Source organism: Mytilus galloprovincialis, chromosome 5 (genome assembly GCF_965363235.1).
Source record: "Mytilus galloprovincialis chromosome 5, xbMytGall1.hap1.1, whole genome shotgun sequence".
NCBI lineage: Eukaryota > Metazoa > Mollusca > Bivalvia > Mytilida > Mytilidae > Mytilus > Mytilus galloprovincialis.
In genome coordinates, this window is record NC_134842.1 from 3,490,304 (window position 1) to 3,509,002 (window position 18,699).

The following is an 18,699-nucleotide window of genomic DNA, read 5'->3' on the forward strand; positions in this document are numbered from 1 at the left end:
TTTCGAGAATTTGAAATGAAATTGATGAATACTTCAAACGTCATTTCATACACTGTATGTTTATTATTACTAGTATGATACCAAAACAAGTAATTGACAAACATGCTCCAATGAAAATTCAAAAATAGGCATCATCTAAATGAGCAGAATGTTCCAACGTAGAAATTAAATGTTTCATTCAGTAGAAGAAATAAGTATTTCTATAAAACAAGACTTGATCAATTCTAAAACGCGGCAACATAAAGCAACGTCTTTCATATATAATATAGAAGAACATAATTCAATTGAAAAAAAGGTGCAGAAACTAGAAATGAAGTTAAAAATCAAATCTCGAACAAGACAAATGTCTTCCCTCCTAAAAGCATAATAAAATCAAATTGTATGTTCGTATTTTGTTTGCGGGGTCTGACTAAGTCCTCAGAGAATAAAACATACGATGGAATAGGTTAAATTGGTTTACAATGTAGATGAACTCATAATGTATACTAGGAATAAAAGTGCATGTGAACGACAAACGAGCTATTCGTCTAAAAAAGGTTGAAAAGAGTTACAAAGGCCGAAATGTAAACGAATTAAAGAGCACTTATGGTAAATGAATAAAATTGAGAATGGAAATAGGGTGTGCGTCAAAGCGACAACAACCCGACCATAAAGCAGACAACAACCCGACCATAAAGCAGACAACAACCGAAGGCCAACAATAGGTCTTCAATGTAGCGAGAAACTCCCGCACCCGACTGCGTCCTTCAGCTGGCCCCTAAACAAATATGTTTACTAGTTCAGTGATAATGGACGTCATACTTAACTCCGAATTATACACAAGAAAATAAAATTAAAAATCATACAAGACTAACAAAGGCCAGAGGCTCCTAACTTGGGACAGGCGCAGAATTGCAGCGGGGTTCAACTTGTTTTTTGAGATCTCAATCCTCCTCCTATTCCGATGTCAGAATATGAAACAACAAGAAAATAAACAAAATGACAATAATACATAGATAACAACAGACTATTATCAGTTACTGACATGCCAGTATCAGACGTCAATTAAACTGATTGAAAGATTATGTCTTCATCATATGAATATCAGGCACAATCCTTCCTGTTAGGGATTTATACATCAATACTTTATATTTAATCATATAATTTGATATTTATTCATTTACATAACAAAGTCTGAAGTATCTGCTAGTTCATTCGTATACCTATTATTTTCAAATACCATAATATACCTTTTTAAATATATGTTTAAAACATAGTCATTCTAATTTGTTTAGAAAGTGGTAGGTCTTTCTATCATAAAATTCAGTTATAAATCTTTTTTTAAGAGGATTTTTTTTGTGTCTAATATTCTTAAAATATGCATAATGTTATTGATATGAATGTTCTCCTGTATTTACGGGAAGTAGTGTTTCGTATTTCTTAACACTTTTTGCATTAGTTTCGCTACTCTCGCTTGCTACTGACAAATCGTCTATTTCAATGTTCAATTGATCTGTTTGGTTATCACGATGTTCGTTCTTGAAAAAACTGTCTTGGTCAGTGTACCTTCTGCATGGAACAAGATATGATTCTTCTGACGACGAGCGTTCGGATAAATTACATTGAAATAAGGTATGTTGACTATTTCTGTCCACAGCAATTTCGTGAGTGGTTGAGGGATAGAAGACAATTCTAGAACGAATTATGTCAACATTTCGGGGGGTTTCTTGTTGTATAGCCTCAGATGATTGGTTTTGTGAAGCCGCTTGTCTGACTATGGTATCGTTCATTGGGTTATAATACAAACTGTCTATTTCATCATATTGAGCTATATGTCTTACATATGTCGTCTCACTTTTTCGAGGCGTAACTCTACAAATACATCAAAATGATAATTGCTTTAAAAGGAAGACTCACTTCACTAGGATAATGTGATATATTATACACCAATGTTTTGTTAATTTCGTCAATAACGATATTTTGTCTAACGATATTTTGAAGTTAAACCTGTCGTTTGGTAACCATTGCATTGACGTATACGTATACTCGCGTCTACTTTTATTGAACTGTATAAACTACCATTTACTTATCTTATTAGCGTGTGTCCAGTAATTCCATAATATGCTTTATTACTTAATATTGCATTTATAAAGGTCTGTTTCTGATGTTTACTGATAAATTAATACGAAAATACGGTTAAATAATTCATATTTGCGCTGCTCAATTTCGATTTTCCTAAGCTATCCTGCGAGAGAAAAAAGGTCAAAATGTCTTATATATCCTCAATTACATTTTGTATGCGATTTCGCAACGTTTTGTCCATTTGTTCAATATATTTCAAAAATATTTATGAATAAGAATGCTCTTAAGCTACATTAATTGCATGCCATTCAGTGATTATCACCAAACAATTGAGAATCGATCTTCCTATACTTATAGGGCATGTTTCCAATAAATGAAGTACTGTATTTGAAATGATTAATTTAATTTATAATGCACAAATTAGTACCGTATTTAATTTATTTGTTTTTTTATCTATATTATACCGAAAGTTTCATCCTTTTCATTGTATTCAACCCCGACTATTTTGTAATTCAATGTAGCCCTTCTGCTTATTACAGAAGTGCCTGAAGTTATGAAGAAAAAATGTTACAAACTGTCTAATTTAATCAGAATGTTTATCTGAATAAGTTACTATATCATATCTTATAAAAAAAATCACGAAATAAAATTTAAAATTGGAATTTCTATTCCAATACTTAATGAGATTTATTACAACTGTTTGTTTTTGTTTTTAATTTTAATATTCATTGCTTAAATACTTTGTTATTGATTATTGATTTGACCATATGTTTGTTTCAGAAAAGTCTGATATTTCATTGATCAAGATTTTGCAAAAAGTTATAATTGGACTCGATGGATGTTTTTCCCTCATAAAGGGAACGATTAGACCCATGCGACTTTGAACCATAGTAGAAAAATAACGTAAGTAATTTGGTAAATAGTGTACACTAAACGTGCATGCTTTTGAAATATTGTTTTATAAAAACAAAAGTGTCACAAAAATGATATACAAACTATACCTCTTTGCGTTTCCGTTGAAGTTGCATCTGTTCTTGAAAGCTGAAAGATTATCATGTAAGAATATATGATTAAGCGCATAGTACCAAAGAAAATAACAACATAATGCTAGGTGATATTAAGGCAAGGAAATGGTAAACATAATAATACATGCATGCCAGTTATATAAACGGATTTTCCTTCTTGTTTGAATTTACATAATAAACATATTTTCATTGCTTTACAAATTCGTAATTAGTTTACTTTCTATTGTATTTGAGCGCTACTGGTGTGTCTTATGTTGACAACGCGTTCGTGTTGGTTATAAAACAATGTGCCGGTAGCTTTAAACATTAATTACACCTGTACATTGTAAGAATCCTGAATTTTGATTGGTCGATAGCCAGTGTATTCTTCACCAATTTACTTTTATCAAATGAATATCGTTCATTTTTTTAACGCAGCCGGGGGTATTTGCCGAAAGGATATGCCTTTTTTACCCTCTCTGCCGTGGTATTTGCCACAAAATACTCTATCCGAACGGACACTTGTAACGTCACTATCATCAATGCGATTTTGAACATTAACATTCGGTGTAATTAAACAGATATATCATGTTCTTGAGGGGTATTTGCAAAAAATACCAGTCTTAAGAATGAATTTCCCTCGCCTTACGGCTTGCAAAATGTAACATTCTCTCGACTGGTATTTTTTGCAAATAGCCCTCCTTAACATGATATATCTGTTTAATGTTTATACCTTTTATTCCAAACCAAGATAGAATCAATAGCAAGGATATTATTCCAGGTATAAACGCAAGTTTGTGAGTGCCTTCAATCCCTTGCTTACCTGAAAAAAAGACAAAATATAATATACATGTATCTTCAGTAAATGTAAAAAAAACATCATTATTAAAACAGCTGAACTCCAATTGGTAATTATAGAAGGCCGTACGGTGACCTATAGTTGTTAATTTTGGTTTCATTTTGGTCTCTTGTGGACAGTTGTCTCATTGAAAATCACACAACATCTTCTTTTTTATTTCTAAAGCAAATTAAGGAACTTGTTTAAAAATGTCTATTTTTCACCTTTAACATATTTAAAATGCGATAACCGGTACGATTTGCCATCGGATTTTACAGTGTGGCCCTCATAAATTTAACAGTGTTTTGTTCTCACGATACGATTTTACATTTTACTCTCCAAACGACATCCAATTTGATTGTTCACATAGTCGAAATGACCATATAGGTTCGAACACCAGATGAAAAATTGTACGGATTAAACTTGCCTTTATCAAAAGAAGTTTCCTTTTGCAATCATATTTCAATATGCATGTATACCAAAACGTACAACACATAACATAATGATAAAGCTTAAACTTTATTCACCAATCTGATATCTGAATCAAATATAATTTATCCGAAACATTTTAATCTGAAGTATCATGCATCCATTTGCTCTCTGCATTGAAAATTCAAATTAAATGTCAGTATTTAGAAATGACCCTTATTAATATAAAGGATTACTAAAAGCATACTTAACAAAACAAAATTAATAAACAAAAAAAACCCCATTAATGGTTTGTTTGATTTTCATTGCAAAATCGTTTTTCTTTTCTTTTTTTTTTAAAACCGTTTTAATGAGGGTTTTTGATTATATTACTGCTAATAGACTATGGCGATTATCGAAAGTTTAACCTGTTTTTGCAATAATCTCGCCTGTTCTGTCACTTTCATCATAATCAGTCTTACTATACATTCGTACAATGTACACAGTGTCTGATTGTAACCCATTAATGACAAAAATTGACTGTTCGCCGGCGGAGATTATAAGCCATGTAACGTCAACATTTTTACGATATTCTATAAAAAATGATTGCCGTAATCCACCGTCATATCCTGCTTGCCACATGACTATGATCTTGTTGGTTAAAGCTACACTTTGGATATTTTTCGGTTTGGCTGTTCTATCTGAAAAAAAATTATATTGATTTCATCGGCTGAAGTATTAATATGTGAATACAAGTAAGGTAATTAGGAGTTAGTACAAATATTATCCTCATCGCATAAAAACATCGGACGTCGATGTAAGCAAATAAATGTCAACGTCAAAATATATACTATAATAGGTCCAACCGACCATGCAAAAGTGTTAAAAGCTCAAAAAGAATATTCGGCCTGATTTTATGCTAAAACAATGCAAAATAGCGTGGTCAACGTGTTTGTGGGCACTAATCTCCCAACCTGAAACTCTGTTGCCTAGTATCAAGAAAGTGTATTTGTAATAAAAACGAAAACAGTAAAAATCAAACGTAAATATCCGTCCAAAAATGCTTGATGATTCACATAGCACAAAAATTTACTAACAGAAAGATAAAAATGACAATGTGGTGACGAAAGATGGAACATATTCATGATAGTAGTTGATTAAAGATATGCCGTAACGTGCATCCAAGCATCATGGCGTTCGAATACATAATTATAGGATAACATCAAACCTTATTATTTGGAACCTTTCATTCAAAATATTTCTTGTGCGACGTAACCTTATATCAAGTATATCATTATAAGAAAAGTTCAACTCTGGGATATTGAATCAACTTGCAAAGTAAATATCCATCCATCTTCTGGATCATGTGGATTCGTTGAATAAATAAAAAAGAACATATTGTTTTTGTTTTTGTTTATTTCAACTGTTACTTGAAATTGAATATCGATGCTTAACGATGCAATTGCAAAAATGATTATATAACTAGCCCCTATTACCAACGTATCGCTATAGTACACAGGCAAAATTGCAACGCACGTAAACGCATGTTTACCAGGCATTTACCGTACGTTTCTAAACATGTCAGAAACGCATGTTTGGAGCACCGTACGTTAAACGCATGTTTGGAGAACGTATTGTTTACATGCGTTTATGGGAAACATGCATTTGAAAACACATGGTTAGCGGGTGTTTATATGTGAAACATGCGTTTGAAAACACATGATAAACGCATGTTCATGGTAACCATATGTTTGAGAACATATGGTAAACAGATGATCATAAACCGTATGGTAAACATATGTTTGGATGATGGTTGCTTTACTTCCAGTGGCAGGTCAGATGCATATTCAGGCTATGTGATCATGATAATCATAAATGAGCTCCAACCCTAATTTGCATAAGACTGACACCCTAACTCACAAAGTAACAGTTTGCAGGAAAATATGTCACCCTACCTGGACACAAAATTCTGACTTTGTGTTGATTCAGTCTTTGCTCTTACTTCTTAATGCTTTTTGCCTAGCAAAGCAGCTTATACCAGTTTTCAAGTCTTGGCATTGACTCGGTCCCTGTTTGAACCTTTAATAACCTCCTGCACTCAAGGTAAGCACTTTCAGACTAACTGAGGTGTTCTAATAACATGTAGGATATATGAACAAAACATGTCATGATGTGAATTATGCTTTTGAAATAAAACTTTCATGGTATCAATTCTATTGCATCATATGAGCATTTTGTCTGAATGCAGATGTTTCAATCAATAAAGAATCTACAGCTATACAGTTTGCACTTTGACATGTTTTGTTTAAGGATTTTTAAGAGCGCTTACAAATTATATCATTAAGATGAGAACCCCTTAACCATCCCATCAGCTTAAAATTAAACCAATTTCTATACATGCATGTTTTCCTAAAATGGCATGATTGATAATAAATTCTCATCTTTGGTAACAGAATATATTTTAGAAATTTGTTATTAGTATAATGAAATGTAACACAAGTTAAAGTTTCTTCATCTTTTTTCTTCTTCTTTAAACAATTTCTTTCCATGGCAGATTCTGAAATAAATGCAAGATGCAAAGTTTATTATAACAGAAACTATCAATATATCTTGATTTTAAAACAAGCAAAATAAGCAAATTAAGTTTAATATTATTATTACTTACAGTGATACATGAACATCGGTATATTTACAAGCATTCTGTCAGTATTGCATTACAATATATAGTCCCCTACCAGTTACATTTCATTGTATTGGAACAAATTTCTAACTTTATCTATAACTTGTCATGGTGTAAACTATATAACAAATATCAAATCAATATCTTCAAGCATGATTAAAAAAATTGTTAAACATTAATTATTTAAGTGATTTTTTTAAGACCAAGGACCATTATTATGCTCAAAATCATTAGACCAGAATAAAATTTAAACTGGATCTGTAACTTGTCATGATAAAACAATATAATATCAATATCTTCAAGCATGAAGAAACAAGAATGTGTCCATAGTCTAGACTAGTTCACGGATTCCCCACTTGCACTATCATTTTCTTTGTTCAGTGGACCATGAAATTGGGAACAAAACTTTAATTTGGCATTAAATTTAGACAGATCATACATCATTCAGCATATCATAGAACCCCAAGAATTCAATTTTTGATGAAATCAAATAATGTTCAATTATAGACCCTTTAATACCAATTTGATAACCAGGCCCAAATATTAAATATCTAAATACATGGTTAGATTCAGCATATTGAAGAACCCCATATATTCAATTTTTGTTGAAATCAAACAAAGTTTAATTTTGGACCCCGATTTGGATCAACTTGAAAACTGGGCCCATAATCAAAAATCTAAGTACATAAAATTGAGAATGGAAATGGGGAATGTGCTAAAGAGACAACAACCCGACCATAGAAAAAAAAACAACAGCAGAAGGTCACCAACAGGTCTTCAATGTAGCGAGAAATTCCCGCACCCGGAGGCGTCCTTCAACTGGCCCCTAAACAAATATATACTAGTTCAGTGATAATGAACGCGATACTAATTTCCAAATTGTACACAAGAAACTAAAATTAAAATAATGCAAGACTAACAAAGGCCAGAGGCTCCTGACTTGGGACAGGCGCAAAAATGCAGCGGGGTTAAACATGTTTGTGAGATCTCAACCCTCCCCCTATACCTCTAGCCAATGTAGAAAAGTAAACGCATAACAATACGCACATTAAAATTCAGTTCAAGAGAGGTCCGAGTCTGATGTCAGAAGATGTAACCAAAGAAAATAAACAAAATGACAATAATACATAAATAACAACAGACTACTAGCAGTTTACTGACATGCCAGCTCCAGACTTCAATTAAACTGACTGAAAGATTATGATTTCATCATATGAACATCAGGCACAATCCTTCCCGTTAGGGGTTTAGTATCATACCATCATAAAATATATGAGAAGAACATAACCCGTGTCATGCCAACAACAGGTTTTTGAATAAATGTGATTAGTTCCGATGCAAAGACCCTATAAGTGAATCAATATTAACGCCAAAATATGCAATCTTTAATGACCTGACAACAGTATCGTAACTATATCTAAGTCTATTCAAAGGTTTTGTTAGTTTTTGAGGTGAATACTGACACCTTTGTGCTTTATAAAGAATATTTCCATAAAAAATTGGATGTGAAATACCTGGACGTATAAGAAGTCTGCATGTTGAGCTATATTTACGAATGATGTCCTTATACCGATGATAAAATTTAGTAAATGTTTTGACAAGTTTGTGATATCGAAAACCCTGGTGTAATAATTTTTTCAGTAATACGTAAATTTCTCTCGTTAAAATCTAAAACATTGTTACATACACGAGCGAATCGTTGAGATAGATAAACACCGTAAGATGGTGACAAGGGAACGTCACCATCTAAAAATGGATAATTAACGATAGGAATTGAAAAATCATCTCTTTTATCATAAATTTTAGTATTCAGCTTTCCGTTAGTGATATAGATATCAAGATCGAGGAAAGGGCAGTGGTCATTGTTAGTATTAGCTTTATTTAAAGTAAGTTCAACAGGATAAATTTCTTTAATATACATACTGAAGTCGTCATTATTGAGAGCCAAAATATCATCCAAATATCTAAAAGTATTATTAAATTTGTTTATCAGATGTTGTTTCGATGGGTCTTTGCTTATTTTTGTCATAAATTGTAACTCATAGCAATACAAAAACAAGTCCGCAATAAGTGGTGCACAGTTAGTCCCCATTGGAATTCCGATAATCTGACGATATACTGAATCCCCAAAGCGAACAAAAATGTTATCTAGTAAAAATTCAAGGGCATATATAGTATCAAACATGTTTACATTCAGTATATCAAAGAACCCAAAGAAATCAATTTTTGTTAAAATCAAACTAAGTTAAATTTTGGACCTTTTGGACCTTTATGGAGACCAATTTGAAAACAGGACCAAACATTAAGAATCTAAATACACGTTTAGATTTGGCACATCAAAGAACCCCAATAATTCATTTTTTGATGAAATCAAACAAAGTTTCATTTTGGACCCTTTTGGCCCCTCATTCCTAAACTGTTAGGACCAAAACTCCCAAAATCAATCCCAACCTTCCTTTTGTGGTCATAAACCTTATGTTACAATTCCATAGATTTCTGTTTACTTATACTAAAGTTATTGTGCGAAAACCACGAAAAATGCTTATTTGGGCCCTTTTTGGCCACTAATTCCTATACTGCTGGGACCAAAACTTCCAAAATCAATCCCAACCTTCCTTTTGTGGTCATAAACCTTATGTTACAATTCCATAGATTTCTGTTTACTTATACTAAAGTTATTGTGCGAAAACCAAGAAAAATGCTTATTTGGGCCCTTGTTGGCCCCTAATTCCTATACTGTTGGGACCAAAATACCCAAAATCAATCCCAACCTTCCTTTGATGGTCATAAACCTTGTGTTTAAATTTCATAGATTTCTATTTACTTTTACTATAGTAAGAGTGCGAAAACCAAATGTCTTCGGACGACAACGACGACGCCAAGGTGATACCAATATACGACCAAAACAATTTCAATTTAGGCTTTGGTTCTGAAGTATGTGTGAGTTTCTGATTTTCTTGAATCAAATAAGGTTCTTTATATTTTGTATGGGCATCAAAGAAATCTTCTTCCTTGTTTACTGGAGATGTGGGATCATGATGACTTTCTATGTGTACCTAAAAATAGAAATAAGCAATTGACGTGGGATCATGATGACTTTTTATGTGTACCTAAAAAACATATACTGTTTTAGAGTTATGTTTACTTATACTAAAGTTATAGTGCGAAAACCAAATGTCTTCGGACAAAGACGACGCCAACGTCATACCAGTATACATGTCTGACTAAAAATTGAAATTTTTTAAAGTCGTATAAAAATCACCCGTCATTATAAGTGATTATTTCATAGACAACTTTTAAAACTACACATATTATAAAATCATACTATCAGATTTTCTTTGTTATAAAGGTTTTTAAAATAAGTGACAAATCTTGCATTTCACACTAATTATTTTGTTACGCCGTTCATCAATTTATATAGTTCGTTTGATTATATTCCTAATCTATTTATGTCTTTCAGTCTAGGAGGATTATTCATCTTTAACATTATTAGAACGTTAAAATATCGTATCATCGCTACCTTTCCCTCTCTCACACGTATCCGTTACATGAAAACTGCAAGGTCATTACGATCACGAGGAACATTTCGTCGAGACGGCATCTTGGACACAATTTGTGGCTAACCACAGGGTGAGTTAATTATATAACATCGTATTTAAAACCTTCAAATTGCCTTTCGTATAATTGAACCTTTTCTCCGTGAAATACTGGAAATGTAACTGTTCTTGAAAGTACAACATTTTCTCGGATTCAACGGACTGTGCAATCAATTATTTTGGACATTTCATATACTAGAAACATTAATTCAACACATTGTAAAATTGTACTTTATTTGTTTTTCAGCTTTTTACCATTTGTTTGATTGGTTTGAGAACAAATTATCAGCACCTGATAGTCTTGTTGCTTGAGCCCAATCGTCGGTTAAACTTAATGGTCAGGCCATTACAGTAAAAAGTCTACAACTTGCCTGTTGTGTCTCACAGATAACGCCACTCCACGTTAGTTATACAGCTACATAACAACCTACCTGTTCAGCCCTGCGTGTACGCGTCATCCCTTTACGTACAGTAAATTGACGACAACCTGTCTTTACATATCCAGACAAGGAACGACAAAATAACAACGTTCATACCTTTACACTGACCGTGGACTACATAACTTGTGTGTTCTAGGCAGCAACCCAACAACGTTGAGTCAACATGGATCCCAGTCATGTGGAACAACAAGAAGAGATACAGCCCCCAGAGGGAAATGTTCCAGATCTAGAACTATTACAAAATCCGTCGAATACCACACATTTAGATGAAAATCCCGAGACTAGGCGAGTACGGGATCTCACCGAAAAAGGTAAAGGAGCCTACACAGAAAAACGTAACAAGTTCTGTGAGGAATTAGAGGTCCTTTGGTCAGATATAACAACCCAGTTATTGGAAATCACCACACCTCCCAATGAACTTCAGCAAGTCTTAACAGCCCAGGACAATCTTGTAAAAGCCTGTACAAATTATCGTAGGCTCACAGACGAATATCTGGACTTTCTATAAAGGACCAGAACGTTGGATAGTCAAAAAAACATAGACGCATGTAACCTTACATTGGATCTCCGTCTGTCCAAAGTGAAACTGGCCATGGAATCTTTACACGAGCATCACCTTGCCCTCACTAAGGCTAAATCAACTAAAACAAGGACCTCAGGCTCAAAAGGTAAGAAAACCTCGCGCAGCGGTAGCTCTAACGTGTCAGACATGTCAAGCCTAGCACGGAGAAAGCGTGCCAAGGCAGAGGCTGCCAGGTCTAAAATAGCCTTTTGTCGAAAAACATGCACTTATCCTACAACAGGAAGCAATGTTAGAGGAACAAGCCCTGTTCAGACAAATTGAAATGGAACAGGAAGCCACACTTAAAAAGGCTCAAATGCAACAAGAAGCCGCACGAGTAAGCCGGGAAAAGGCCGAGCTTAAAGACAAATTTAACCTTCTTGAAGCACAGAGAGAAGCTGCAGCCGCAGAAGCCGAGGTTCGTATCCTAGAATACCATGATAGCCAAGCGGTTAGCGATCTCCCTGACGAAAAGGAAGACCCACTCCAGCGTGTGCAATATTTCGTCAATAAACTTCCTGTATCAACTGTTGTAAAGGAAGTAACAGGACTTCAAAAGAAAAAACAAATTCCTGTTAAGATCGAGCTGAGTCACGAAGCACCAGCGTTCGTGCCATCCGTGGCACTGAACTTGCTGTCACAGACATCTGTTGTCTTGCCTTCCGATACTAAGTCACCGGAAGTTACCTTAATCCCAGATCTGGATTTAGTAACCCGCATACAAAAACTAGGCCTTTCAGATGAGAGCCCTACTGAACACCAAAAACAGGGTGTTAAAGAAGCGATCCCTGTCTTAAGTACAAAACAAGACTTTATAGAAGGGATCCCTGTCTTGCAACAAAAACAAGACGTAATAGAAGAGACCCCTGTTGCATACCAGCAACAAATCAATCTAACGTCGGAAATAACCAGATTTCTCCTACGTAAGGACTTGTTGTTCTCCCGGCTAACAAGCTTTAACGACCTGGAAAACCAGCTTTAAAAATGTCATAGACGAATTACAAGTTTCGGACTCGGAACAGATAGATCTGTTAATTAAGTGGCTAGGACCAGAGTCTATTAAACATGCCATGAGTATAAGGGCACCAAATGCCAACAACCCAACAAGAGGCCTACAGAGGTTATGGCAGAGATTGGATGAGCGATATGGTGCTCCAGAAATGTTGGAGGCCTCTCTCACAAATAAACTCGTCAACTTTCCTACCTTGACGAACAAAGATAACGCACGTCTTTATGACTTGTCTGATATTCTATCAGAAATCGAATATCACAAGAAACATCCCAAGCTGGGATGTTTGCTTGCTTATTTCGATTCTTCGTCCGGGGTAAATCCTCTTGTGGAAAAACTGCCATACGGACTCCAAGAAAAGTGGATTACAAGGGCTTCAAGATACAAGTCTAAATATGACGTTGCCTTTCCACCTTTCACAGAATTCTCTGCCTTCATCAGGGAAATTAGCAAAATTAAGAACGATCCTGGGTTCATCTTTGGGTCAAAAGTAACACCAAATACAAAAGACGCTACGCCAAGGTTCACACCTCAGACGTACTCTAAAGTCAACGTCCATAAGGCGGCTGTTGAACAGCAAACTGAAGACAGCAGTCAACAACAAGATCTGTGTATCCTACACAAGACAAAACATACCTTGAATGAATGCCGAGCATTCCGAGCCAAACCAATCGAGGAACGCAAGGAACAAAACAATGTGTGCTACAAGTGTTGTGAGTCAACCACACACAGAAGTCGGGACTGCAACGCAAGTATCAGTTGTAACGAGTGTGGAAGTTAACGACATACCACAGCACTTCACATCACTAGTCCACAACAATCTGAAAGTTCCCAGTTTAGCTCACCCAGACAAGCCTACGGCGGGGAGCAGTCCGCTGTAACAAAGTTAAACTCTGTGAGTTCGATCTGCACAGAGATCTACAAAGATCATAAGAGCGAGAAATCTTATGCCAAGATATTACCTGTGGACGTGTACCACAAGGACAAGACAGACAAACTTTTCAGGATGTACGCCATTTTTGACGACCAAAGCAACCGGTCTCTTCCCTCGCCTGAATTCTTCAGTTTGTTCAACGTTCGGGAGAAACCTGAAAACTACTTTCTTACAACATGCTCCGGTAGAGTAGCTACTTCCGGGAAAAGAGGAAAAGATTTCGTCATAAAATCTGTACATAGTGACGTACAAGTTGATCTGCCTACATTAATTGAATGTAATAATATTCCCAATAATCGAGACGAAATTCCTACTTCTGAAGTTGCAATGCATCATCCTCATCTGAAAGAACTCAAAGAAAGCATTCCACCAATAGAGGAACGTTGTCAAATTCTACTCCTAACTGGAAGGGACCTTATAGAGGCACACCACGTCCTTGAACAACGCCTAGGACCATCCCGAACTCCATTTGCCCAAAAGTTTAGACTTGGTTGGGTCATTATTGGAAATACATACATTGACAAGCAAACTGTTCCTACTGAAGTCAACACAAAGATAACTAACGTTTCAATCACGGAATCAGAACAACGTCTTGTAACACGCATCGGTAACAATATAATGGAATGTGATACGACTGTCATACAAGTGAGAGGTTTAGCTAGCTATAAAACCAGGTTCAATCCACCATTTTCTACATTTGCAAATGCCTGTACCAAGTCATGAATATGACAGTTCTTGTCCATTCGTTTTTGATGCGTTTTGTTGTTTGATTTTGCCATGTGATTATGGACTTTCCGAATTGATTTTCCTCTGAGTTCAGTATTTTTGTGATTTTACTTTTTGCTTCAAGACCGGAAATAGCCGTCAAGGACAAGAATCCAATTGTTGTTCAGTCTAACGACAAAAACTTTCATTCGAATGTCAAGGTCGCAAAATCGCATTCAATACAATCCCTTGAATGTACAGGACCTAGTACCAAGCCTGGTAAACGCACGAATTCCTCTAAAGGGAAATCACTCGCGTCACTAAAAGCAAAATTTTTGACTTCTATAGAAAAATCTATAGATAAAGAAAATTTCTATCCGAAATCAACAGGACCTGAAGTTCATGGTGAGGAAATCAGTAGCATTCGCAAACCTATTCCGAAAGAAGGACCTATAGCCAATATCAATCTGCCTTTGAGCAAGCAACATCTACTCCGAGGAGGCAGCAGTATTGCCAAATAAAGGCAACAGTAGTATACCGCTGTTCAAAACGGTATATGGCCGACACTGAGGGAATTAAATGCTTACATCTTTCTGCTTATCCATTTAAAAAATGTGAATGATAAATTTATTTTTACCTTTTTTGTGCTTTCCAAGTCACCCATCAAAACAAAACAAAAACACTTTCGTTGCTTTGACTTTCATTTCAATCGTTCCCCGGTTTCTTCCAGTTAATCTACAAGTTATCTATTTCCATTTATTTGTTTATCGGTTTGACCATCAGTTTGAACAACCAGAGTTGTTTATACCATATATCTCTGACTCTGTCCATTCTTGCAGTTAGAAACCACCATCCGCAGCCAGCTCGTGAGCGTCCATGGTATTGCGTCATAGTATACAAAATGGTAACGGTGAGAATTCCGGGTTTGCATACTCTCGTACATTAACGTATATGAGGGTCTGGAAACCGTTTCGGGAGGAAAGAATAAAGAATGATGGACGAACTAAAGTGCAGAATAAAGAAAAAAAACAAAGAAAGGAAAGAGGAGAGTGAAAAAGCAAAAAATAGAATAAAGAACAATTGAGAATCATGGGGTTCTGAACTTCAACTTCTAAATCATAAAGACTGAATATTGAGAATTATTGAAAGTTAAGGACACATTATAAAAGAAGAAACAGAGAAAATGTTAATGGTCTGAAAATTAAAGATATAAAGGACCCCCATCCAGAACCTTATATTTATTTTTATTCAATTAGTTTGTTACATTTCTGTTTTGTTTTGTTTGAGTGGTAGTAGTTTGATAAAGTTGTCATAATTAGTGACAGTGTTTGAGTTGGACGAGTTGTATAGAAAAGAGAAATTGAGAAGGACGTTTATTCCCAAGAATTACAACTGTTCTCGTAGCATGATTTGACAGATTGTTTGTCATGATTTTAACATGATAAATGCTTCTTTCCACTAATTCTAATGAGCCTCATTGAACAAGACAGAAACTACCTCAGACAATCTGACACTTACCAAGGGAAGACCATTTAACTTCAAAATGGAGGGGGTATGTTTTTTTTTTTTTAAATCTGACCCCCAATTTGATGAAAAAAATATATTCTGGTCAAGCAGATGACAAAAATATTATTCTGAATGTGGATTTCCCACATACCTTATAGTGTTTAATTTTAACAAAATAATTTGATTGATAGCGTCGAAAAACTAAATAAATTTGTTCACACTTTGTGCGAAAAAAAACTTCTGAGTCAGAAAAAAAAATCATACCCCCCTCTTTTTGAAGTGTAATGCTTGCCCCCTTAATATAAGTAATATAAAATATATGAACATATATGTTTTTGAACATCAATATGATTATAGGGTATTACTCAAAACATACCTTAACAACCTGTTTTTAAACATATGTTTACCAGGTGTTACTCAAAACATGCGTTTACCAGGTGTTTTTCCAAACATATGTAAACGACGTGTTTTCAAACACATGTTTACCAGGTGTTTCTTAAAACATATGGTAAACATATGGTCAAACGTAAGTTTCTCTTGTCTTTGTAAACATGTGTTTCACATGCGTTCATCAACGCATATTTGCCACATGTTTTTCAAACATATGGGAAACGCATGGTTTCAAACACATGTTTACCACCTGTTACTCAAAACACATGGTTAACATATGGTGAAACGCATGTTTACAATACGTTTTCAAAAACACCTGGTAAACCTGCGTTGCAATTTTGCCTGTGTACTTTACAAATGTTAACGAATCGTTTTTGTTGAAATCAATTATCTTGTTTAGGAAACCTTAGAAGGAACACGCATAGAAATTAGTGTGGCTGCTAGAAATAAACTAATAGCAATATAACTTCAAAATCAAATCAAAAAAGTTGTGCTTTAATGCCGATACTTTAGAAAATTAACAAAATCTATAAACTGAAAGTTTATAAATAAAAATATCGTATTATTCCATTTTACGTTAGTTTTGGGTAGATGTATAACTGCAATAAACGCGTTCCCGGTCATAAGTTTATTTAACCAAGAGTTCCAAATGGTGAAGTTGAAATCATTCCTTCGTAATTTGTTTTTCCAACAGAAAATCCATAATCATCAGGATTTCCATGCGCAATACACTCTAAAATTATGTATAGATTCTGTTCGTTATAAGTTATGTGTACTGCTGGTAAATCTTTTGAAAGAAAAGCTCACATAGAAATAAGATTAAAATTGAGAATGGAAATGGGGAATGTGTCAAAGAGACACCAACCCGACCATAGAACAGCTTGCTTAAATGTTTTATACAGAAGAATGAAAACAGCTTTCAATTAAGTTTCGATGCCAAGTAATTTACAGATGAAATGGTTGTTTAACTTTTCCAAAAAAGAAGATCTTCGAGTATTTTTTTTCATTCAAAATGTTTAATTCTTTCGTAAATTCCTTAGTGTTTTAGTATAGTTAATATGTAAAATTGAATGTAATTGAAAATAAAAAAAAATAAAAAACGCTTTATGAATTTTATTTTATCGAAGCGCGGTTTTGGATTAACCAAGTTTATTTGTAAATCATACTTCTAATTTTGAAATTTTAAGTTAATGAACAGAAGCACATTCATACTTACAGAAAATTTTTACAGTCACCATGTCTTCTGCTTTTCCAGCTAAATTGGATGCCAAACATGAATAGTTACCTTCATTGGTTATATTTATATTATCAAGTTTCAACTTGTTGTTAGCAATGATATGGACGTCACCATTTTTTGTGTATTTCCAGTTAATATTGTCGTTATTGTCATTAGAAGTGTCTATACACTCTAACACTAATGTCTGGTCTTCTGTTAAATTGATAGTACCACTAGGATATATTTTCACAGTTGGTTCAGCTATAAAAAAAAACTTTGAGAATAATACAGGTACATGTAGTGTCAAGTCTTATGTTCAATAAAGCAAGCACATTTTCTGTTTGATTGCTTTGGCTACCTAGGCGGTACATGTAGGTTACAATATCACGAAAATAAACATCGAATTGTGCCGTACAGTCCTTGGATGGTGTAAACTTCCCACTAACACCATATATCATTACACCATACACCATACACCATTACACAATACACCTTGTACCATTACACCATATACGTTACACTTTTGCACCATACACCTTACACATCACACCATGCACCATTCCCCATTCTATCTACACGATCCGAAATTACCCATAATGCGATTAAATTTTAAATATTAAGATTATTATAATGGTTTATGTTTACAATTCGAAAAAATAAGATAAAAAAAACTTCGTTTTCAACCAATGAAATGTCGTATACAATCATTCACACCATTCCCGATCGCACGTTACACAATCACACCATTCCTCACACACCATTACACCATTCCCCTTACACCATATACCATAGCATCATACACCTTACACCAGTACACCATATGCCATACACCATTACACCATACACGTTTTTTTGCTCTTCAACTTTGTACTTGTTTGGCTTTATAAATATTTTGATATGAGCGTCAACTATTTACACCACTGGATCGATGCCACTGCTGGTGGACGTTTCGTCCCCGAGGGTATCACCAGCTCAGTAGTCAACGCTTCGGTATTGACATGAATATAAATAATGTGGTCATTTCAATTAATTTCCTGTTACAAAACTAAGGATTTTTTTATCCCAAGCATAAATTACCTTAGCCGTATTTGGCACAACTTGTTGAGATTTTGGATCTTCAATGCTCTTCAACTTTGTACTTGTTTGGCTTTATAAATATTTTGATATGAACGTCACTGATGAGTCTTTAAAGACGAAACGCGCGTCTGGCGTACTAAATTATAATCCTGGTACCTTTGATAACTATTTTGGGGAAGTTTACACCATCCAAAGGCTGTAACATAAAACATACTACATTAAATGCACACTTAAAATGAATTTGAACTTATAAATGTATTTAATATCTACAAG